This window comes from Chrysemys picta, chromosome 2 (genome assembly GCF_011386835.1).
Source record: "Chrysemys picta bellii isolate R12L10 chromosome 2, ASM1138683v2, whole genome shotgun sequence".
NCBI lineage: Eukaryota > Metazoa > Chordata > Testudines > Emydidae > Chrysemys > Chrysemys picta.
The window spans coordinates 61187992-61211458 of record NC_088792.1 but is presented as its reverse complement, the minus strand read 5'-3'; the positions used below and the strand labels follow the sequence as shown (position 1 = coordinate 61211458).

Below are 23467 nucleotides of genomic sequence, written 5' to 3'. Positions count from 1 at the left end.
TGGAGCTTCCCCATCGCTCAGCCCTGGGCCGACCCCAGGCGGCTCCTGCCCGGAGCGGGGGGTGTGACTGTGGGGGCAGCTCGGTAAAGCCTGTCTCGGGGGATGGGAGAGATTCCGCAGCAGGAGACTGACCTCGTCCCAGCGGTTCTGAGCCTCACCTGCCCGCTGCTCCCAGAGCGGCTGTGACTGCGGAGTGCCCACACCTGCCTTCACTCCCTAACCAAGGCAGAGTCCCCGGTGTGGTGTGTCCCAGACGCTGCTCTTCCTAAACCTCAGTGCCCGCGTTACTCTGCCCCTTATAAACAGCAGGCTGCTTCCCGCCGCCCAGTTTTCAGCTACCTTGTTTCCCTTCCTCCACGTACCGAAGGATCAGATTTCAAGGTAATGCTCTGGGGCCCCCTTTCCACATCTCCTATCAGTGATTCCTTCCCCACAGTTACCCCCCCCCCCCCCCCGCCCAAAAGAAGAAAACCATTTCTGGTGAAGACATGCCGCTCCGTGGACCAGAAATGGGTAAAAGGACTAAAGCCTCCAATTGTGGTTCTTTCCTGCTTAAATGAGTTTAAATGTCTTCTAAAAAGTTCAGAGAGTTGATTCAAAAATACATCCCAAAGCTCAGATTCTTCACCACACTTGTAAGGACGTCTATCAGTTACTATGGGAAAACTTATGCAGACCTTACAGTACGCTGTGGCTCCCCACCCCTTTCCACTGTGCAAAAACAAAATCCCATAATTATCGTCCCATCCATCTGGGTGCTGATATCATCCTCATCATGCTGGAATCTGAGTGCCCAAGGTTTTTGGAAAGTCAGGGAAACCAGTGGTAGTTTTGCCTGATTAAGGTGTTCAGGCCTGGGCCCTGGGTGATGATTCCTCTTTTCATTCCCCCCCTCCAAGGTTCAGGGTAAAATGATACAATTCCCTTTGAAAGAAAAGGCAACGTTTCCCATCGCTTTCTTCACCCCCCCCCCCACCATTACCTTTGACTTCAATATTGCTCAAAACCCTACACCTCAAGTCTGTTTATTTCTAGGGCCCCACGCTCTCATTACAATTACATTATTTTTTTAAGCTAGGCATTGTACAAAACACATTGCGACAGGGACTGATTCTTCCTAAGAGTTTATTAACTCCTTGGCTTCCATAGCTCAGATGTCTGTGTCTGTAGATTAGCAGGGGGGAAAGGTGAGAAGCACAAATACATGATTGTCCCAAGCCCCAAACTGTGTTAATTCCATGGAGTCAATGGAATTTTTGTCATTTCAGTGGGAACAGGAACAACTCCTGCATCTGCACTAGGAGCATTTTGCCGGTGTAGTATACTGGTATAGCTTTACTGGCAAAGACTTTTCAAGAGTAGACCTGGCCATAGGTTTAGTTGTGCTCATGGTTGAAGTCAGATACCATAGCAATGAATGCCATATAACAATATAAGCAGAATTAAGCAGAGGGGGGGATGATAGCTCAGTGGTTTGAGCATTGGCCTGCTAAACCCAGGGTTGTGAGTTCAATCTTTGAGGGGGCCACTTGGGGATCTAGGGCAAAATCAGTACTTGGTCCTGCTAGTGAAGGCAGGGGGCTGGACTCGATGACCTTTCAAGGTCCCTTCCAGTTCTAGGAGATGGTATATCTCCAATTTAATTAAATAGGAAAGTCTTGACCAAAAGTTTGAAGATGCTAAGCACCCACAACTCTTATTTGAAATCTCGAGGAGTTGTTGGGTGCTTAGCACATCAGAAAATTAGGCCATTTTACTATTATAGTAGAACCTTGATTTTATGACCACCAATCTGACGAACAACCAGTTACAGGAATCATTTCCTCCCCCCCCCCCCTCCTCCGACTGGGGGGAGGAAGTAGAAAAACACAGCATGAACGTGATCCCGTGAAGAACAAGTTGACATCCCTTCACATTTTGAGGCCTTCTTCAGTGTGTTGGAAAATGTTTTGCTGTGGTTTGAAGGACAAGAAGAAAGTGATGCAGTGCACCATGCTGCAACTCACACTGTACCTACTGTCAGTTCGAGATATTCAATTTTATGAACTTTTCAATGTTATGAACTCCTCAGTCCCCAATTAGTTTGTAAAACAGAGGTTCTGCTCTTTTTGTGTGTAGACGCCCCAGCCAGGACTGGAGCCACATTGTGCTAAGCATTGTAAATATACGTTGTTCAGCATTATCAAAATGCTTTTCTCCCCAAAATAAAATGTTGTCAAGGTTGACACAGTCCCACAGAAAGTTTAGATTTTGATGAAATGGCATTTTATGATGGGAAAATGTTCTACCTGAAAATTTTTGACCAGCTGTTATGTTAATAAGCAACTTTAAAAAATAAAAAACAGGGAAGCAAAGGGAAAGTGAGAGAAGGAGAAAGGGAAGAGTTGGCAAATAATTCCTGCAGTAACCCGATGAGATATAAGGGCCCCACTTATCACTTGGTAGAAGACCAGGGAAAGTCAAAGCAAATTGCATTATTTTTTTAAACCTCCTTTATAAGTAAAAGATGACCACAATTATTTAAAAGTTGAACAGAACTGATAGTAGTGGACTGAAATAAATGCATTGGTAACTAGAACGGACATAAGCTTTTAAATACAGCTTCAGTATTTAACTGTTGTGGAAGAAACAAACTTTATTTTTAGGTTGGAAGCAATAAAATTAGAGAGAGCTTTATTTAGGACATGCAATTGTAAAGGAAGAACGTAGCTGACAGAGAGCATTTTTGTTTTAGTTTTTTTAAAGTACAAGCAATATTACACAAGCATTTATATATTTTAGTGGCATGTATTAATTAAAAACATTTGTAGTTTGCTAATGTTATGTTTTGCTTATTTTTGTATTTTTTATTTTTGTTTTTAAATATTGTTATTTTAAGGCTGGGTTACATTGATTATTTTGCTGTTTTTATTTTCTTTTGACGTGAGCTTTGCTTTTATAGGTTCTGCGATATTAGGCTAAGACTTAGCTTAATATTTGCTTTGGTTTTGATACTTACATGGCAACTTCACCCCCCCCCCCTTTTTTTTTGCTTTTATACTCCCCCTTTTGTGCTTTTTTTAGCATAACTAACATTTTTAAATTTTTAATTGCATTAAGCTTTGTATTTTTGTTTTTAGCTTAGGAGGATTAGAATTAGCCTTATAAATTTTAACTGGATATAACAATAATGCATGATTAGTATGAACATGAAAGGCATTTTTGTTATTACATTTATTACAACAACAATGACATATTTTTAGACTAAATAAAAGCAATACACCCATTAGTGTTTTTATTGTAATAATATGCTGGGGTTGTTTTACTGCCTTAGTTATATAGCACATTACATTATAATTAGTACATAAAGTAAACACTTTATAGGCTGTATGAAAAGCATGTTTTTTTATTTAATATATATTTTGAAGCACATGGATTTGACCCTGCAAGTTAGAAATTTTTTGAACCTTTGGTAAGAGTAAGCGCAAATTTTGTAATTGGTTAGATATTAAAGTAGTTCAATTAAAAGAATTTGATACCTACGGTTTGATTTTAGGACTTGTTTGCAGGCCAATAAATAATGTGATTTTTTGCGGTTATGGTAAAATTTTTTAGATATTATGGTGAATTATTTAATTTTACATGCATTTTTTTTATGGGCTTGGCAGGATTTGGTATGTGGGAGCCTACACCTCTCCTATCGGCCCATATGCTTGTAAGGAGCACTGCGAGTACTTGCACATTTATTTTGAAAATTTTTAAGTATGTTTTTATGGCCACAAATTAGATGGCATTTTTGAAGTACTAGTAAGGGCAGTGGGCCACGCTTGCTGCTTGAGATTATTTTGAATGGCCATTAGTTGGTCATTTAGGAACTTTTGAATTTTTGAACATGCTAGATTTTATTGCAATTTTTTTTGCCTTAGTGATTTTTAATATTATTTTTGTTAACAGCTTTTGGGTTATTAAACTAAGGGCAGAAATAACATGTAATTTACCAACTGTAGCTTGCACTTGGGTTAGCTGTCCTTTAGTAATAAGACCAGTGGCTTTTTTTAGTTGCTTTAATTTTTTATTATGTTGTTGGCCCTTAAGAATATTTCAAATTGCTGCTGCACTATTTGCACCATTTTATACGTGGTTAGCTAAGTCTTTTTTTTTTTTTTAGAGGAGACCTGGGCTTTTTGCTGTGCTAGCCAAATAGCAGCCCCTTTGAGTAATTTAGATACATGAAAGTCATTTGAAAGCTGTGTAGGGGCAGGGTAAATTTTACAGTTTTTAATGTGGCATTAATTATTGTTATTTGATATTTTAGTATATTTTTGGGGGGATAGCATTATATTATATTTATTGTTTAAATATTTTTAGGTACTTTTGAGAGGCATTCACATTAATAGCATAGGAAGGGGTATTTTGTAATATGGTACAGGTTAAATTATTAGTTACTGGGATTATTTTAGTACATGTAAAATTTTTAGTAGCAGAACATACTCTTTGAGTATGAGTTTGATTATTTATTATTTGGGTAACCAAAACAATAAGGACTTTTTTTTATATACTATAGACTTTTTGTTTGGCCATTCTATTAACCCCATTATAAAACTTTAATTTTAAATTTTTGAAGCTTATTTGTAGTGATGTTATATATTTTTATTTGTTTTGATTAGTTTTTTTTCCTATTTAATTGTTTGCTTATATGGGATATTTTGAACGTTAAAAATAATTTTTATAAACAATATTTAAATAAATTATCAATGTGTGAAGGCTTTGGCCATTGGGTTTTATTAGATATATGGCATTGTTTGTATTTGAATGTATTACAGGGGTAATAGTGTAATGGAGGAGATGGCGGGAGTAGTGGCAACAAGGTGCCTTTGGTATTTGTTATTTAAAATTTAATTAGGGAGGGCAATACATGCTGAAAGTACTTATTTAAAAACACAGGCCGCAGCCTGTAGAATAAACCACAAAATTTAATTACTACTACATTCCTAAGCATGGGTTTTACAAGGTTTTTTTTTTTTTGCCAGTGTATAATTTTTTTTTTTATTAGGGTTAGTTAATAATATTTTTTGTAGTTGGGAATTTTTGGACTTTGGCAATTTTAGCGGAGCGAGTATTTTTTATTTTTTTTTAAAAGCAGTTGTGGCTTAGCATTATAAAGGGGAGAGGTCACCAGCACATTACCCTGTAGTGCTTTGGGTTTTGTAGCAAATACTGAATTCAGGTTAGCTTTGTCAGTGGACAAGGGAGAGGTTACTAGCACATTACCTTGTTTTTCTCTTTTGCTGTTTAGAAGGAAAAGAAATACTAGAAGGAGAGACAGGCTGATTAATAGTAAGAGTGGAATTATTTTGAGGCGGAGGGTTTTTTTTGCAGTGAGAAACATGGGTCCAGGCAGTTAGTTTTTGGCACTTTACAGTGGTGTTGGTAGTTAGCAGGACTTGGTAAGGGCCTTTTTAGCGTGGCGCCAAAGCAGTTTTTTGTTGGTGGACCTTTACATAGATCCAATTTTTTGGTTTTAAGGAGTGGCAGGGTTGCTAGGGTTTTTGGTTAGCGCTTTTTTTATTTCTGAGAAAAGAAACCTAACACATTTTATTAATGCTTGTCAGTCTTTTGCAGATTTTACAACTGCTTGGGCATATTTAAGTCCCCCCACCCCTTTTTTTTTGTTAGCCAATTTTTAGCTGTGAGCAGCGTCTTTGAATAGGGCCAGCATTTTATTTTTGGACTAAGCTTGCTAGCTATGGTTTTTTGTTTTTTGTTTTTTTTGGGGGGGGGGGGTTGGTTTTTTGGTTTGGGGGGGAAACTTTTTGTTTGTTTGTTGTGGGGGTTGGCTTTTTTTAATTTATAGGAAATTTTTACTACAGTGCATCGGGTTTTGTTCTCTCCCCCCTTTTTTTTTTTAACCTGAGGGCATCATCACAACCCCTTAGTCCGGACTGAAATACTTGTGTGCTTTTTTGAGGGCGTTACCACAACCCCTCAACTCAATAGGCTGACCTAAGCCACACATTGGCTTACCCTGGGGCAACAACACATTTCCCAGTCCCGCATACGCATATTACTGACCTTACATGGGGCAACCAATTCCCCAACACTGTTCTGCGTCTGATCTTGTTGCATAAGCAAAAGTTCGCATGGCGTGAGCCCAAAGGGACAGACGGCCCCACAGGTCAGTCCTCCTCCGACACCCCAGCAGAGATTTCAAAAGGTCTCTTGACGCCTGGGGTTCGAAGGAGAATGGTCTGTAGTAGTGGTCACTGCCTCAGCCGGGCGTAGCCATCTGAGTCACACAGCACCAAATATTGTGGAAGAAACAAACTTTACTTTTAGGTTGGAAGCAATAAAATTAGAGAGAGCTTTATTTAGGACATGCAATTGCAAGGGAAGAACACAGCTGACAGAGAGCATCTTTGCCTTAGTTTTTTTAAAGTACAAGCAATATTACACAAGCATTTATACATTTTAGTGGCATGCATTAATTTAACACATTTGCAGTTTGTTTATGTTATGTTTTGCTTTTTTTAATTTTTGTTTTTAATTATTGCTATTTTAAGGCTGGATCACACTGACTATTTTGCTGTTTTTACTTGCTTTTGATGTGAGCCCTGCTTTTACAGGCTCTGCAATATTAGGCTAAGACTTAGCGTAACAGATGCTTTGTTTTTGATACTTAAATGGCAACTTAAACTTTTTTTTTTTTTTGCTTTTACACTGTCATGTCAACACTATAGTTTACAATCATGTCTCTGTAGTATTTTGGGCCATTACTGTAGAATACCATAGACTGTTTTGTTTATGATTTAAGGAAGGTGTGCGCTTTGGAAGGAAGAATGCCGTTTCCCTTTGTAGGTGTTCTATTTTATCAAACCACTCAATTAATTTTAAAAATCATCTTTGGTTAGAAATAGAAAATCTTCAGGCCCAAATGTCAGACTTTGAGGCCAGAAGCGACAACCGGATCATCTAGTCTGACCTGCTGTATATCACAGGCCACCAACACCCAGGCATTAAACCCAACAACTGAAATTAGACCAAAATATTAAATTTCTCAGGAGATTAAACTGTCACAGGCAGAGAATAGGAGGCGCGGAGGTGCACCAGGCATGGCAAGGAATTGAGTTAATAAGATATACCCTGATGATTCTAACACAAGAACTGCACCACATGCTGCAGAGGAAGGCAACCCCCTCCCGCCGCCAGCTCACTGCCAATCTGACCTGGGGAAGATGCCTTCCCCAACTCCACATATGGTGGTCAGTTAGACCCTGAGCACGTGAGCAAGAGCCAGCTGGCTAAGCACATAAGAAAATTCTCAGTAACACCTGAGAGCCAGGCCCACCTCATCCAGTGTCCCATCTCCAGCCATGGCCATCTCTGATGCTTTAGAGGAAGGAGATAAACACCAGAATACAATGCGGGGCTGGAGAAAATCCCTGCAGGTGACCAGCTGAAGCCCTTAAGCATGATATTTTAGGAACATAAAACATGAACCAGAAGGGACGCTCAGGGCTGTGAAGCCAGCTCCCCGAACCAACCACATCATATAATCCCACTCATTAATTTGTTCAGCTCTCTCTTAAAATTAAGTTGCTTGTCCCAGAAACTCCTATTGTGAGGCTGTTCCAGAACTTCACTGTATTTGATTGCCCTTCCGAGAGGCAGCTGCTAATGGGAAGAGCCTAATCACGACAGTGCAGCATCAGTCAAGTTGAGTTAACTAGCATCAGCCCTAACTGGCTAGACTGGAGAGTGGTATCTGCTTAAAGGAAATACTGGTTACAGCTGGACTATACCCACTATAGCATTCATAACAAACAAGCTACACTTTGTTTTCCTGAGGTGATTGAGCTGAAAATACCCCAATGTGTGGCAACTCTCACATTAATATATCTGAATGTGGCAATGGTAAAATAATAGATACCATTTTCGGCTTACCACCCCCACCCCTGATATAGTAGGCAAAGACCAGGAAGATAGAATTCCTTTCTTGGGTGCCTCTCCCAGCAGTACCCAGACCTGGTTGGTGTTGGACAACTGTTACAGAGTTAAGAGTTTGGTGGCTAAATCCTTCCTTCAGTTACAACCATGCAACCCGTGTGGGGTTAAAGTTGTGTAACTGAGGGCAGAATTTAGCCCATTGTACCAATTCTAGTTGATAGTGTAAGCTACTACATTTTAAATAGAGACATAATTAGTACTCCATCACCACCACAACCAACAAAAAAATCCTTCTGCTCCAATATTTGTTAAAAATCAGGAGCTGGGGTGGAAACTGAAGGCACAACACTCTGAAGTTTCCTAGGTCACCTCCACAATCTCAACATTCCCCACTGTCACACGCACCTTCCCTAGTTCTAGGGCATTATTGTGAAACATAAAACACAACATTTATTATGACATTTATAGTCTGGAGGTAGCACCTCAAGGCCCCAACACAGTCAATTCTTATTAAATAAACTAAAATTTATTAAAAAACTAAAGAGAGAGTATGGTTAAAAGATCAATATACATACAGGCATGAATTCAATTCATTGAGGTGCAGATTCATAGCAGAGATGGTGAGCTTTGTAGTTGCAAAGAGTTCTTTCAGAAATAGTTCATAGGTTATAGTCCGATGTCCAAATATCATATTCAGGGCGTACCAGCATAACTGGGATCTTGGTCTTGCGACTCAAAATTCTCCTGATGAAGTCCAAGTAGATCTGAAATGACAGACTCAAGACTCAAAGATCTTCTATACAATTTCATGTCTTTTGACAAGTTGGAGTTCCTCAGGGAACAAAAGGTAATTAGGATGACTTTGAAGGAGGTCCATCACTGGTACTTAGCTATACGAATTAACATAAGGCCATTTGCTTGTTCCTCCTCCATTCACAGTACATTTCAAAGAGAGATGAATACCAAGATATCCCATGTTTACAATTCATTTAAATGATAGGATGTTCTTTTGACCTCTGAATTATCAGAATACAGCATAGACAGGGACTGTTGATTACATTGTCAACCCTACTCATACATATGTAAACACACAAAATCACAAACATTATCTCCCCACATGTCTTTTGAGGGTTATTTATTATGCAGGATATTTAACCCTTTCTAGCCGTGCGCCACAGCACCTATATCCCCACCCCAGAGAAAAAAGTGTTCCAATTTTTCACATTTGTTATCTGGTTACACTAGCTTCAAGACCCTTTCATCCAGGGGGATCCCAGTATAAAATCCAAGCGTGTTTAAGATGTCCTTATGTGCATCATGAATCTCACAATCATGTCACTGAATCAAATTGCTGCCTTGCCAAAAGTGGCAAGAATGGAATGGATTTCTATTTTCTGTGACGATGTATACGGGCATTGACTTTCAGTCAATGTCTAATATTTTATCTAGATAGTGGAATGGCAGAATAAGAGGCTAAAAATTATAGTACTTGGCATTTACAGAACACCTTTCATCAGAAGCTTTCATACTGTTCAAATACAGGAGTGGTAAATTTAACTCAGACATACCTAAGAAACCCAAAGGAAATGTAAAAATAAGTTCACTATCTTGGTAATCCTTATGGGTACTTACTGGCTGTGTTATTCTCTTTGGAGGACAAATGCCTGGGAGGTCACCTGGCGTGGGGAATCTGCGGGGCGACGGGAGATGAGAGCACGGGTCTGTGATCAGGGCCGAACGACAAACAAAGTTACAGAGCTCAGTCCCTGGTGAGGGCGGGGCAGCAAAGAGTCTCTTGCTCAGGCCTGCATTCAGGCTGTGCAGCAAAACAGTCGAGCCTCCTAACTGTAGCAGAGGGACAACAAGTGCAGGCTTCTTGCCTAAGAGAGCGGGAGACTGCCACCACGGATTGGGGTGGCAGGGGGGACACAGGCCCATCCACTCCCCTGCGTCCCAGCAGGGCCCTAGCAGTGCCAGAGCGGTCTGCCACTGGGTCAGCGGGGATCCTGAGCGCACCACACTGACTCACTTGCTGACAGTGTTGCAGCCAGACAGGGGTCGGCTACCTCTGGGCCACTTCTTAACTCTCCCTCAGGGCGTACCTGGCTCTGTAGAGGGTTGTCCATGTTGTCGGGGAAGAGGGCCTCTGTCAGGGCTTGCAGCTCCTCCGTGTTTGAGTCTCTAAATGGCCCTGGCCACTCCTCAGATTCCTCAGAGTCTGTGGCAGCCTCCCAGCTCGGGAGCTTGCAGGAAGCCACTGGCGTCTCCGGCAGGTGGGCCCCAATTGAGTTTTCCGGCCCGACTTTTGTAATTCCTGTCCCGCCCACTGACTTCCAGCTGGAGGGTTGAGCGTTGCGTGGCTCTGCCCACCAGGGTTCAGTGAGCGGCCCCTCCCCCTCCGGGTCTGTGGGCGGCCATTCCGCCTCACTACAGTCGGTCAGTTGAAAGTGATATGTTTTTGTTTTTGTTTTAGGTGCAAGACTTCCACTTCAGAAAATTCTTTTTAAATCTAATAACAGCTGTATTTGCACTGCCAAGGACCTCCTGCAGAGACTGAATAATTTTTGAAAAATTCAGAACCTCAGCAAAAAGGAATAGATCTTCACATTTTGAACAGTGCTTCAGAAGAACTGCAAAATTAAAGCCGGAATTTATCTAGTTCCTTGGAATTAGTAGCAAGCAATACTCCTGCTTCTGAAGAAATGAGATCATCTGAAAGCAAATGGAAGGAGTTATGTGAGGAAGCTGAACACATAGCCAAGGAACCTGAAATTGCCTTTCCCCCTTAGGCAGTAGCAAAAGTTGACCTCAGCACTGCAAACCAGCAAGGCCACAAAGAACAAACAAAATATACTCCAAGCTGGCACAGCTCTTTGTTTCTTGCACACAGGATCAGTCGTCTGCATATGATGTTCTGAAGAGCAGTCAACAATATATAAAAACCGGTTTCTGCTATCCTGTACTGGATGAATTCTTGCTAAGCTTGTCAGATGATTCACCTCTAACTCTAGTTAGCTGTCTGATTTTTTTACATTTTATCCTTCAAAAAGATTCATGAGTTTATAAGGGCCTAAGTAGCTCCTGGGCCCTTGCTCAAAGTTGGGCTCCCTCCCGCCCCCCCGCAAAATCTGAAATGTCACCCCTACAGCAGATTGCCACTTCAGTAAAGATTGCTTAGAATGGAGTTAATAATGCTGACACTGCCACGGTCTGTAAAGCTGTATGCTAGTCTACAATCCGGAATATTGATAAAATACATATTCTGAAAAAGAACTAATTTGACAACAGTTAACCACATATGAACAAAAAGACTATACTTCCACTACAGTCAATTCAATTTGTAATCTTTCTGGAATAAAATCACTTTTATTCCAGAATATTGCTGCACTTCCAAAATGGAGTAACTATTCCAGAATAAGGTGATTTTTATTCTGGAATGCAGTGTTCATGTAGGGAACTGTTCTGGAGTAGGTATCGCAGAACAGCTTATTCCCATCAATTACTCCAAGCTGACAAACAAGCCCTAAGGCAAACTGAGTAAGGGTTGCACAACCAGGTGCTTAATGATCATCCTTGAAATACATGATGCACTTGCACTTCCCTTTGTGGTGTATGTTTCATATAATATCAATATTTTTATTGTAAATGACGGTGAATGAGACCATTGACTGTGGTATTTAAAAAAGAAAAAGTGGGTAGAGACCTTCGAAGTCATTCTTGAAAGTTTGGGTTTCTTTGAATGAATCAGCCCCAAAATAATGATGAAAGTCCAAAATAGAAAGAATAAGAGGAGCATTCACAAAATCTCATTGAAAAATGGCTCAGGACTGTATTATTCTTAGTTCTTTTGGATTCTACCTTCCACCCAATAAGGGAGGCACAATTGAGACAAAATACTTATGTCTTTTATTGTTACATATCCAGGCCCATTTCTACTGCAGTGCCCCAGAATTCAACATTCAAAGACATCACAGCTACCTGTACTTCCAAGGCTGCAAAAGAATGGATCCACCTTGCCGATGCTAAGGTAAGATGAAGGTTTTTAAAAATATATTTTTAAAACCTATTATTTGCATCTGGATATTTTTCTTCATATATCAAAACATGTTTTAAAAATCTGACACTGGTGTACAGCAGAGAGTAGCAGCTCTAAAAGTGTGGTGACTGTCTATTTGCACTCTACAATTTGCAAGGTGAATTGACATTTGGAGAAGTCACTTGGTTTATTCAGTCAATGCTCCCATGCATTCAAAGAGATTATTAAAAATTCCCAAACCTGTTAAACATTTGTTAATTTTATTGTTTTGTTGGTTTGTTATAAACTTATTTTAAGAACAAGGAATTTAACTATAAGCGGTCTGACTCAGCTCCCATTGAAATCTATGTTCCAACTCCGATGCTGAAAGATCAGTCCTTTAGGCTTGGTCTATAAAGCCACTTATGTTGACCTAACTAGGTTAGTGTCTACACTACAGCCTTGCTCCCGCTGATGTAAGTTCCCTACTACACCAACACAATAACTGCACCTCCAGGAGAGGCATAGGGCTTATGTTGTTGTAGTTAGGGCAGGCAGTGTCTGTGTAGACACTGCTCCTTATGTCAACTGTTGGCTGTCAGTCTTGTCAATTTCATAGTTCCTCTGGAGCCATGAAATTGACAAGAAAGTCAGCTCCTGGCTCCCCAGCTGGGTGGCTGGTCTCTGCTCCAAGTCAGGCTGCCACCCAGGGTCCCAGCATTGGGCTGCCGCCCAGGCTCCCCACTGGAGCCCTGCTGCCCCCTGAGGTCCTGGCTGCTTGTTCCCAGCTGGGAGCATGGTAAGCAAACTCTGGGTGTGGATCTCCCTGCCAGAGGTGAGAAGCCCGGGCTCTCAGCCCTCCACAATGCCCCTCTTCAGTTGGTGGAAGCACTCTTGGTGAGGACATGCACCTTTGACAGAAGGAAGGTATTGAGGACATCAGCCAACACAGTACTTACTGCAGTGGCTGTAAGTCAACGTAACATAGATATGCTTAAGATTGTAGTGTAGACATGCCTTTAGTTTCCTAGGTAAAGCTTAACTTATCCTGCTATGACCATTTATTGCAGGAGTCAACAAACAACAGATGTATTGTGACAATGCGGTTCTGGCGGAACCCAACTGAGAGTGCCAACTCAGGACAAATTGCTAAAACAGGGCAGTTACAGCCCAAGGCTGGGGTTTTTCCACCTCTAAGGCAAACCAAACCAGCCAGACTAGGAGGACTTCGGTCTCACCCCACTGGCTAACCACAAGTCTCACAAGCAATCTCCTTAGACACTCCAGTTTCCCAGTATTACCACCAGTGCCACACATTATGGGGACAAATGGTTATGAAAACCAATATCCCAGTAAAAGAAAAAAGTTCTCCTGATCCCAAAGGACCAAGCCCCAGACCCAGGTCAATATACAAGTCAGATCTTACCCACAAATCACCCTGCTGCAAATCCTTTAGAATCTAAAATCTAAAGGTTTATTCATAAAAGGAAAAAGATAGAGATGAGAGTTAGAATTGGTTAAATGGAATCAATTACATACAGTAATGGCAAAGTTCTTGGTTCAGGCTTGCAGCAGCGATGGAATAAACTGCAGGTTCAAATCAAGTCTCTGGAATACATCGCCAGCTGGGATGGGTCATTCAGTCCCTTTGTTCAGAGCTTCAGTTTGTAGCAAAGTTCCTCCAGAGGTAAGAAGCAGGATTGAAGACAAGATGGAGATGAGGCATCAGCCTTATATAGTCTTTTCCAGGTGTAAGAACACCTCTTTGTTCTTACTGTGGAAAATTACAGCAAAATGGAGTCTGGAGTCACATGGGCCAGTCCCTGCATACTTTGCTGAGTTACAAGGCGTATCTGCCTTCTCTCAATGGGTCCATTGTATAGCTGATGGTCCTTAATGGGCCATCAAGCAGGCTAGGCAGAGCTAATCTTAGCTTGTCTGGGATGTCACCCAGAAGCATAGCATAAGTTTGCCATACAGACAGTATAGAGCCTATATTCATAACTTCAACTACAAAACTGATACACACATATAGACAGCATAATCATAACCAGTAAACCATAACCTTGTCCCAGACACCCCATTTGACCCCCTTTATACAAGATTTGGATGCCACGATAGGACCTTGGTTGCAACAATGATCTATACGGTCCCAGTTTATGTCAATAACGTCACATGTATTTATGTATTGTGCCTATGGTGTCCTGTAATAACTAACCACAAAAGGATATAGGTGGAGAAGAGAGAGCCTTAACTCTGAATTTCCCTGATTTTTTTTTTTTTGGTTTGGATCACAGTATTAAAGGGAATCACCAGTGTTTTTCTATCAAATCCCATATAGATATTTATAAAGAAAGCCATAAATATAAAAAGTAATGTTCAAACTTGTTTTCTGCTTCAACATTAATTTCAATGGGAAAATCACTCTACTTTGAACATTGATTTCAGGGAAGTTTCAAAATGTATTTAATAGTGGTGGGGTTTTTTTGGTCGGTAAATAATTGTTTCTTTATATTTGAAATGACACCTCCTTTTCATAGCGAATGTACAATAACATTTTCAAAAATATTTTAACCAGGTGTAATCCAATATGCAGCATAATCCACAAATTCATTCAATAATAATTAGAACTTATTTTTTTAACTGCAAAATTTACCCCAAAAATTGCAATATATTTGTTATAAAAGTAGCTTCCTAGCATGAAATATTTAAACCCCTTAATACAGATTTGAATAGAACACGGTCTTACAGACTACATGGTGATATAACATAAATATCAACCAGATACGTATCCATACATTCAACTAAACTAAACTGAGTCCTCCCTACAGAAACCAGGACTGTTCATGTGAGAGACAAGTCAAATTTGAACAATGTTAATGTTTAATGTAATATGTCTTTAGTATTCTATAAATACATTAGGAGTAAGAGGAACACAAAGGAAAGTGTAGATTCACTGCTAAGCAGGGAAGGAGAGTTAATAAGAGATGACATCAAGAAGCCTTGACAAGTTTGATGCCTGTTTTGTTTCAGTCTTCACTAAAAAGGGTAACTGTGACCAGAGGCTTAGCACAATTAATATTAACAACGTGCGGAAGGAATGCAAGCCAGAATAGTGAAAGAAAAGGTTAAACAATATTTAAAGAGGTTAGATGTATTCAAGTCAGCAGGGCCTGATGAAATTCACCCTAGGATATACTTAAGGGACTAATTGAAGCAATCTAGGAACCCTGAGCAATGTCTTCAAGAACTCATGGACGATGGGTGAGTTCCCAGAGGGCTGGAGAGGGCAAACCTAGTGCCTATCTCTAAAAGGGGAACAAAGAGGACCTGGAGAATTACAGATCAGTGACCCTAACTTTGATAGCTAGAAAAATACTGGAACAAAGTATTTAACAATCACTTTGTAAGCACCTGGAAGATAATAGGGTGATAAGTAATAGTCTGCATGGATTTGCTAAGAGAACAATCATATCAGGCCAACCTAATTTTCTTTTTTGACAAGATTACTGGCCTACTGAACAGGGATGAAGCAATAAATATAGTTTATCTTGATTATAGTAAGGCTTTTGACACTGTCCCATATGACAGTCTCATAAGCAAACTAGGGAAATGTGGGCTATATGACATTACTATAAGGCAGGTGCAGAATTGATTGAAAAACCAAACTCAACAAGTAATTATCAATGGTTCACAGTCAAACGGAGAGGATTTATCTGTACTGTGGTCAGTACAATATAACATTTTAGATAACTACATGGATAATGGAATGGAGAGTATGCTTATAACACTTGTGAATAACAGCAAGCTGAGAAGGGTTGCAAGCACTTTGAAGGACAAGATAAGAATTCAAAACAACCTTGACAAATTGGAGAACAGGTCTGAAATCAACAAGATGAAATTCAATAGACAAGTGGAAAGTCACTTACGAAGGAAAAATCAAATACACAACTCCACAATGTAAAGACAGCCATACTACGGAAAAGGATCTGAGAGTTATAGTGGATCACAAATTGAATATGAGTCAACAATGCCTTGCAGTTAGGAAAAAGGCTAACCCCATTCTAGGGTGTATTAACAAGAGTGTCATATGTAAGACATACTTCCGCTCTACGTGGCTTTGGTGAGGCCTCATCTGGAGTATAGTGTCCAGGCATGAGTGCTACACTGTACGAAATATGTGCACAAATTGGAGAGTTTTGTCGCCGGAGGAGGGCAACAAAAATAATAAAAGGTTTAGGAGACCTGACCCTGAGAAAATGTTAAAAAATTAGGTTTATTTACTCTTGAGAAAAGAAGACTGAGGTGGGACCTGGTAACAGTTTTCAGATATATTAAAGACTGTTATAAAGAGGACGGTCATCAGTTGTTCTCCATGTCCACTGAAGGTAGGACAAGAAGTAACGGGCTTAATCTGCAGGAAGGGAGATTTAGGTTAGATATTAGGACAAACTCTCTAACTATAAGGATAGTTAAGTATTGGAATAGGTTACCAAAAGAGGTTGTCGAATCCCTGCCATTGGAGGTTTTTAAGAACAGGTTGGACTAACACCTGTCAGGGATGGTCTAGATCAGGGGTCTCAAACACACGGCCCGCGGGGCTCTTGCATGTGGCCTGCCAAGCTCCCTGTGCCCCACCCGCCCCTCTGCCTACCCATGGGATTGCCACCTATGGCACTGCGAGCCCCGCGCAGCTCTCGAAGCAGCTGGCAGCACGCCCCTTCGGGCTGAGGCAGGAGGGGGAAGGAGGCAGAGGGCTCCTGCATTGCCTCCTTCCAGGCACCGCCCCTCGCAGCTCCCATGGGCCGGGAACAGGGAACTGCAGCCAATGGGAGCTTTGTGGGAGGTACCTAGATCAAGAGCAGTGCACGCATGGAACCCTGAGCCTCCCCCCTCTCCCAGGGGCTGCAGGGATATGGTTCCAGCTGCTTCCTGGAATGGAGCGGTGTGGGGTCGGGGGCCAGGGCAGGCAGGCAGGGAACCTGCCCTGGCCCTGGTGTGAGCCGCTGCCACCCCGGAGCCGCTCTAGGTAAGCAGCGCCGGGCTGGAGCTTACATCCTGCACCCCAACTCCCTGCCCTGAGCCCCCTGCCACATCCACACCCCTCCTGCACCCCAACCCCTGCCCTGAGCCCCCTGCCACATCCCACACCCCTCCTGCACCCCAACCCCTGCCCTGAGCCCCCTGCCACATCCCACACCCCAACTCCCTGCCCTGAACCACCTGCCACATCCCACACCCCAACTCCCTGCCCTGAGCCCCCTGATACATGCTACACCCCTCCTGCACCCGAACCCCCTGCCTTGCACCCCAGCCACATCCCACACCCCTCCTGCATCCCAAGTCCCTGCCCTGAGCCCCCTGCCACATCCCACACCCCTCCTGCACCCCAACCCCTGCCCTGAGCCCCCTGCCACATCCCACACCCCAACTCCCTGCCCTGAACCACCTGCCACATCCCACACCCCAACTCCCTGCCCTGAGCCCCCGATACATGCTACACCCCTCCTGCACCCGAACCCCCTGCCCTGCACCCCAGCCACATCCCACACCCCTCCTGCATCCCAAGTCCCTGCCCTGAGCCCCCTGCTGTATTCCGCACCCCTCCTGCACTCCCTGCCCTGAGCCATCTGCCTCACCCCTCACCCTCTTGAACCCCACCCAGCAACACCCTGCCCTGAGAACCCTGCTGCTCCCTGCACACCACCTGCACCTCAACTCCCTGCCCTGAGCTCCCGCTGCACCCTGCACCCTTTCTGCACCCCCTGGGCGCAGTGTTGGGTTGGGGACTTCAGGGAAAGGGTTGGAATGGGGCAGGGAAGGGGTGGGAAGAGGTGGGGCAGGGACAGGGCCTAATGGAAGGGGTGGAGTGAGGGCGGGGCCAGAGGCAGGGAGGGGGGGTGTCAGTGATGCAGCCCTCGGTTCAATGCACTAGTCCTCATGTGGCCCTCATGGTCATTTGAGTTTGAGACCCCGGTGTAGGTATACTTGGTCCTGTCTTTTCACAGGAGATCAGCCTAGATGACCTCTCAAGGTCCTTTCCAGCCCTATATTTTATGATCCTATATGACACAAATCCCACAATGGGAAAGTGTAAACAGGAAGTTAAAATGGAACTCTATATGAAACCTTAAGTATGTCATTTGCTACTGTATCTGTGTAGCCTCTAGGCTTGAATTTACATCTACTGGAGCTTGCCTCTGAATCTTTAAAGTAATATTGGTCTGCCTTCAAAAAATAATTTGTTGGAGAGATTAAATGGTAAAGAGAGAAATGGTCTGTTTGTGTTTGCTGTGTCCACATTTGCCCGTTGGAAGATCTCTGTATGGCTTTCAGGAACTCAGAAGTCAACCAGAATTTATTTTAATTTGAAAGACTAATTATTTCCAAAACAATGCAATGAAGAGAGGGTTAAAATTGTACACTTATAGAGAGGTATATTTCTACACCTCAGTAAAAATAATGCTATACCCCAGAAGACTCTTTCAACTAGTCTCTATTGATTTCCAATTGAGGACCAATAGCTCCAGGGATTTGGAGATATCAGTAGACCTGTTACTCTGTTTCAAATCTCAGGTGACAACTGGAAGCAGCAGTTGGTGATCAGCTGCACAGGCGCCAACTTTCCTTGGCGCCGGTGGGTGCTTGCGCCCCCAGCCCCGCCCTGACTCCGCCCCCTCCCTAACCCTAATGGACCACTCCCCAAATACCCACCCTGGCCCCACCTCTTCCCTGAGTGTGCTGTGTTCCTCCTCCTCCCCGCTCCCTCCCAAAGCTTGCCACGCGAAACAGCTGTTTCACGGCGCAAGTGCTGGGAGGGAGCGCGGGAGAAGCAGGACGCGGCGGCGCGCTCAGGGAGGAGGTGGAGGTGAGCTGGTGTGTGGGGGACGGGCCTGGGAGCTGCCGGTGGGTGCAGAGCAACCACCAATTTTTCCCCATGGGTGCTTCAGCCCCGGTGCACCCACGGAGTCAGCACCTATGATCGGCTGTGACTACTAGAGACTATGGATGGTTTAGTGACTAGGAACTCTACCTGGAACTTAGAAGACCTGGGTTCAAGTCCCTGCTCTGTTACAGACTCCCTATGTGATCTTGGGCAAGGCACTTGGCCTCCGTGTTGCAGGTCCTCACTTATAAAATGCAGATAATAACACTTCCCTACCTCACAGAGGTTGTGACGCTAAGCACTGCAGTATTTACACACTGATGTAATAACCTTTGAACAAAGTATGTCTTGTGAGATATCATTTGAAAACTAATTAATCCTGATCATTAACATTCTTGTGTGATGTATGTATGCAATGCGTATTAAGAGTTATGAATATATGCTGGAATTATTATATTAAAGTGTGACAGGGGAATTTACAACAAGACAGCAGAGGGAGGAGATGGCAGGAAACAGAACAATTTGTATTTCAGCAAACACTATTGAGGGAAGAAAGAGCATGTACTTACATGTTGCCTTCCTCACAACTTGAACAAACTTCACTTTGAGGGGTAACCTTCAGAAGAATCTATTTGAAAGGTTTGCGTGTGTATAAAAATAGGCGGTTGAACCTCAAGTAATAAGCAATTGAATCAATGGATTGTAAAAAATATTACTGTATTATAAGAGTGTATAGACCAAGGTCTTTTCTGAAAGCTAATGACACACTAGTGATAATATCATTACGAAATGTGTGTATTACCACTATCTGAGGACATATGGATACTTAATGATGTTATGTTTTAAATTCTGCAGGCAAACAGGGAGAAACAGGTTCCCTCCCATACAGGAGAGGAGGCAACTATTTACCTGTCTCCTGTGTAAATTAAGCATAATGGAATCAAAACAATGGAAACTCCAGTTACATACAGGGGGCTGGGAAGCTCATAGGAAGCAAAGAACAACATCAGGTCATCCTGCCTCTTGAAATAAAATTCATTGAACTTTGGAAGATATGAGCATAGACAGAAGGCTTCTTTGGCATCCATCACTAGACACACAAGGGAACTTTTCCAAGCTAAGAAAGATGGGTCCTTCAACCAAGGGTCGGGAGGGGGTGAATTCTTTGGAACTGAATAAAGATGTGAAACCTGATTTGGTAAAGATCTTTCAGCCTAAGAAGACAAGGAAAGCCAGCACCTTGTACTTTTGTGGAAGGTCCTGACTGAAGGAATGTCAGCCATGGCTGGGAAGAAGAATGAGAAACCGTCTTGAACAAAGCCTGTAACTTGCAAGATTAAAGTTTAGACTTTTAAAAGCATGTTTTCACTTTGATTTGCTGGTAACCATTTCTAACTTGATTCCTTTTAGTTGGCATCACTTAACCTATGTCCTATTGTTAATAAAATTTGTTCTATTTTTATTATAAACCAACTATATGGTGTGTTAACTGGAGTAAGTACACCCTTCCCTTTAAAGTTAATAGGCTGTGATATGCTTTTGGGTCTTTAGAGGAACAAATGGACCTTTTTATTTCTCTGAACTCTCCAGGAGAGGTCTGGATAATAGAGAACACACTGTTTTGGGAAAATTCAGGACCAGGAGTGTGTTGCGGTCATCTTTCTGGTTGTAACCAAGGCTGCTGGGAGTCTGAATGGGGCTGTGGTGTAGTGGACAGGGTGCTGGGGTCAGAACTGCAGAGTTAGGATTGCCTAGTGCACAGACACTTCAGGGTGTGACCTGCACGCTTGTAGGCTGGTTGTGAGCATCCCAAGATGGGATCTAAGTAGCAAAGCATTGTAAGGTACCCAGGGTTGTAGACCCATGGTGACAACCTCTCTCTGGTCAGCATAGCACCCCCAGATTCCACCTCAGAGGTGTTGTGAAGATAAATACATTAAAGTTTGTGAAGCAATCAGGTACTGTGGTAATGTGGGTCCTGTAAATATCTTAGACTAGATAGACTATTGTGATTAATAATGTAAAATAACTTGCCTCTACGGCTACCTTGTACTTCCCTGTTTGTCTATTTAGTCATCTGGTGTATATTGTCAGACTGCGCTCTCTGGGGCAGGGCCTCTGTGTTATTTGTTAGTACAATGGAGCCCTCATCCCTCTCGGAGGTCCATAGTCTTTACCATATAGAAATAGTAAATAATAACAGGAACCAATTAAAATTTTTCTAGTAGGTCATTGGACTACAGGAGTCTATACATGGCTCATTTAATGGGGTTAATTTAGCCTCGGCTCTCCAGTGAGGTAGCAATACTTTTTGAATGGGGAAACTGAAGCACACAGATTAATGGCTTGCCAAGAAAGTCAGTGGCGGAAAATGAAATTGAACGTAGATCTCCTGTTTATCAGTCCTGCAGTCACAATGCTATCTGTCCTTCCTACCATTCATATCAGTAAGCATTTGATATATTATGCCTGGAATAGACAGTGAGAGATTGGGGTGTGAGGCTCCTCCCATTATAAGGTCCTGCCCTGTACATGTTCCTATTAAAGTCAATGGCAATTTGAGGTATGCAGGGAATGCATATTTGGGATGATAAAGATGCACAGTTTGACCACTGTATAATATGAGCTTTGCTATTAAATCTCACAAGGTCTCTGGTCAGTGTTACACTTCCCAAAAAAAGCTACCGTTAAAATTCAGATGTTGAAACTGTTCATAACATAGGCACAGTGGAACTGAACTGAAAGGAGACGACACATCATGCTTTCCACCCCATCAAATGCCATGTATAGACTCCAGTAGTTCAATGACCTACTAGACTGAGATGGAGACGATTGGAGATGCTAAGATAAGAGAAACTTCCTTATTGTTCTTAGCTTTTGGATTTTGTGAGCATTACACAACATAGCAGTAGTCCCTTCCTCACCTTCACTCAGCTTATTTTTTTAAATGTTTCCTTAACATTGACTTTATATGACATGCAGCACAGTTTTTCAGAGTCCTTTTGGCGTGTCAGATATACTGTCCTCGGCTTTATCAAAACTACCTTATCTTACCAACCACTTCCAGAAATCAAAAGCACTATCTGAATTTCTCCCAAATGTTGCCTTGAGTATTTATCGGTTCCTGTTAAATATTTTCAGCAGATAAAAAACCCATCCACTGGGAATGGGTGGGTTGAAGGACCCACTTTCTTAGCTTGCAAGAGCTCAGTTCCATTGTGTGTCTAGTGATGGATGCCAAAGATGGTTTCTGTGTATGCTCATATCTTCCAAAGTTCAATGGGAAGGGGGATAGCTCAGTGGTTTGAGCATTGGCCTGCTAAACCCAGGATTGTGGGCTCAATCCTTGAGGGGGCCCTTTAGGGATCTAGGGCAAAAATCTGTCTGGGGATTGGTCCTGCTTTGAGCAGGGGGTTGGACTAGATGATCTCCTGAGGTCCCTTCCAACCCGGATATTCTATGATTCGATGAACCTATACCTAGAGGTAACGCAGGAGAACAGAGTTTGCATGGGGAAGTGGCTGGCCTCTGTACTCAGATTAAACATCCACAGAATAGAGGTTTGGCCATATGGATAAGAGGACAGCTTTATAATAATGCAGAAGGTGATATAGCAAACCAGGAGCACAAGATCATTAACACCTGGTGAATAAGGTAGAGGTTGATCCTCATTGCTGAGTAAAGTAACAAAGTTGCAGAATCTATACATTCTATTAGATCTTTTGTGTGTGGATATATACTAATAGAAAATATAACATGAGCCCTCCTTACACCATCTTGAACTTCTTGTTATTACTTAGTTTACAAATCAGGATATTTCTCTTCCCCACTGGCAGCATCCTAACATTTTTACTAACTAATGTAATTTCATCCAAGCAATTTCTATAATTTCATGATAAGGGCCAACACCATGTGCTAGGCATTTTAGAAATTTATCCTGAAAAATTGATCTGGGCAATTTCCAGTGGAGGAATGTGGAAACCTTAAGGGGTGGGGAAACCAAGATTTTTTATTTCAAATTTTGGAAAATGGTTTGATTTCTTAAACAAAAACCCTCCAAAATAACTGGAATTCTGGCTTTTCCACCTAATCAAAACCAGAATCTATTTTCTAAGCAAAACATGAACATTTCTGGACATTCAAAATTTATTTCAGATTGTAAAATCAGTTGGCATGGAAATTGGAACATTTCTAACCTCTCAGATTTCCCTGTGAAAATATCTCTTTTGTGGAAAAAAATTAAGTTACTGTCTCACAAAATGACCTAGAACAAAATAATATGAAATTTTACACAAGAACCCTCATATCTTTCTTTAGTATCTAGTTGCTATAAGGACAAGGTTTATTACTTTTAAATCTGCTTTATCAAAGTCTGTCTCTACTCCTCTCCCTGAAGCACTGATGCCCAGAAATGGTGGATCCAGGATACCTCCACTGAACCTTTGTCTCCCACTCTTTTAATTTGCTGTTTCCTATTGTCACTCCAATCTATCTGCCAAAGTTTCCATCTGCTTTGGAAGTACAGCACTTGGAATTTTTTCCCATTGATGTGATATTTCAGTGAGACTTTTCCAAGTGACATTAAGTTCCTTTCCCAAAATCTCTAAGTGTCTTGTGTCTGTGTTTCTTGTAGTTTCCAGGGT

At 42.1% G+C, this 23467-nt stretch overlaps 1 protein-coding gene and 1 long non-coding RNA gene across 7 annotated transcripts in view; one reads left to right on the top strand and one right to left on the bottom strand.

Annotated features, from left to right (window-relative positions):
- The window catches only part of LOC135981325 (ATP-dependent translocase ABCB1-like), a 67408-nt gene extending 67112 nt beyond the window's left edge, over nt 1-296 (bottom strand). For 5 of the 6 annotated variants that reach the window (XM_065583303.1, XM_065583308.1, XM_065583310.1 and 2 more), the window contains exon 1: nt 159-296. The gene's annotated coding sequence lies outside the window, so the exon portion shown is untranslated. The remainder of the gene's footprint in view (nt 1-158) is intronic. The other variant, XM_065583306.1, reaches the window with a different exon arrangement.
- Nucleotides 245-20249, top strand: LOC135981330 (uncharacterized). Its single transcript, XR_010598291.1, has 3 exons — nt 245-381; nt 10397-11950; nt 19680-20249. It is a non-coding gene; the product is annotated as an uncharacterized LOC135981330 (long non-coding RNA).
- Nucleotides 20250-23467: the final 3218 nt, after the last annotated feature.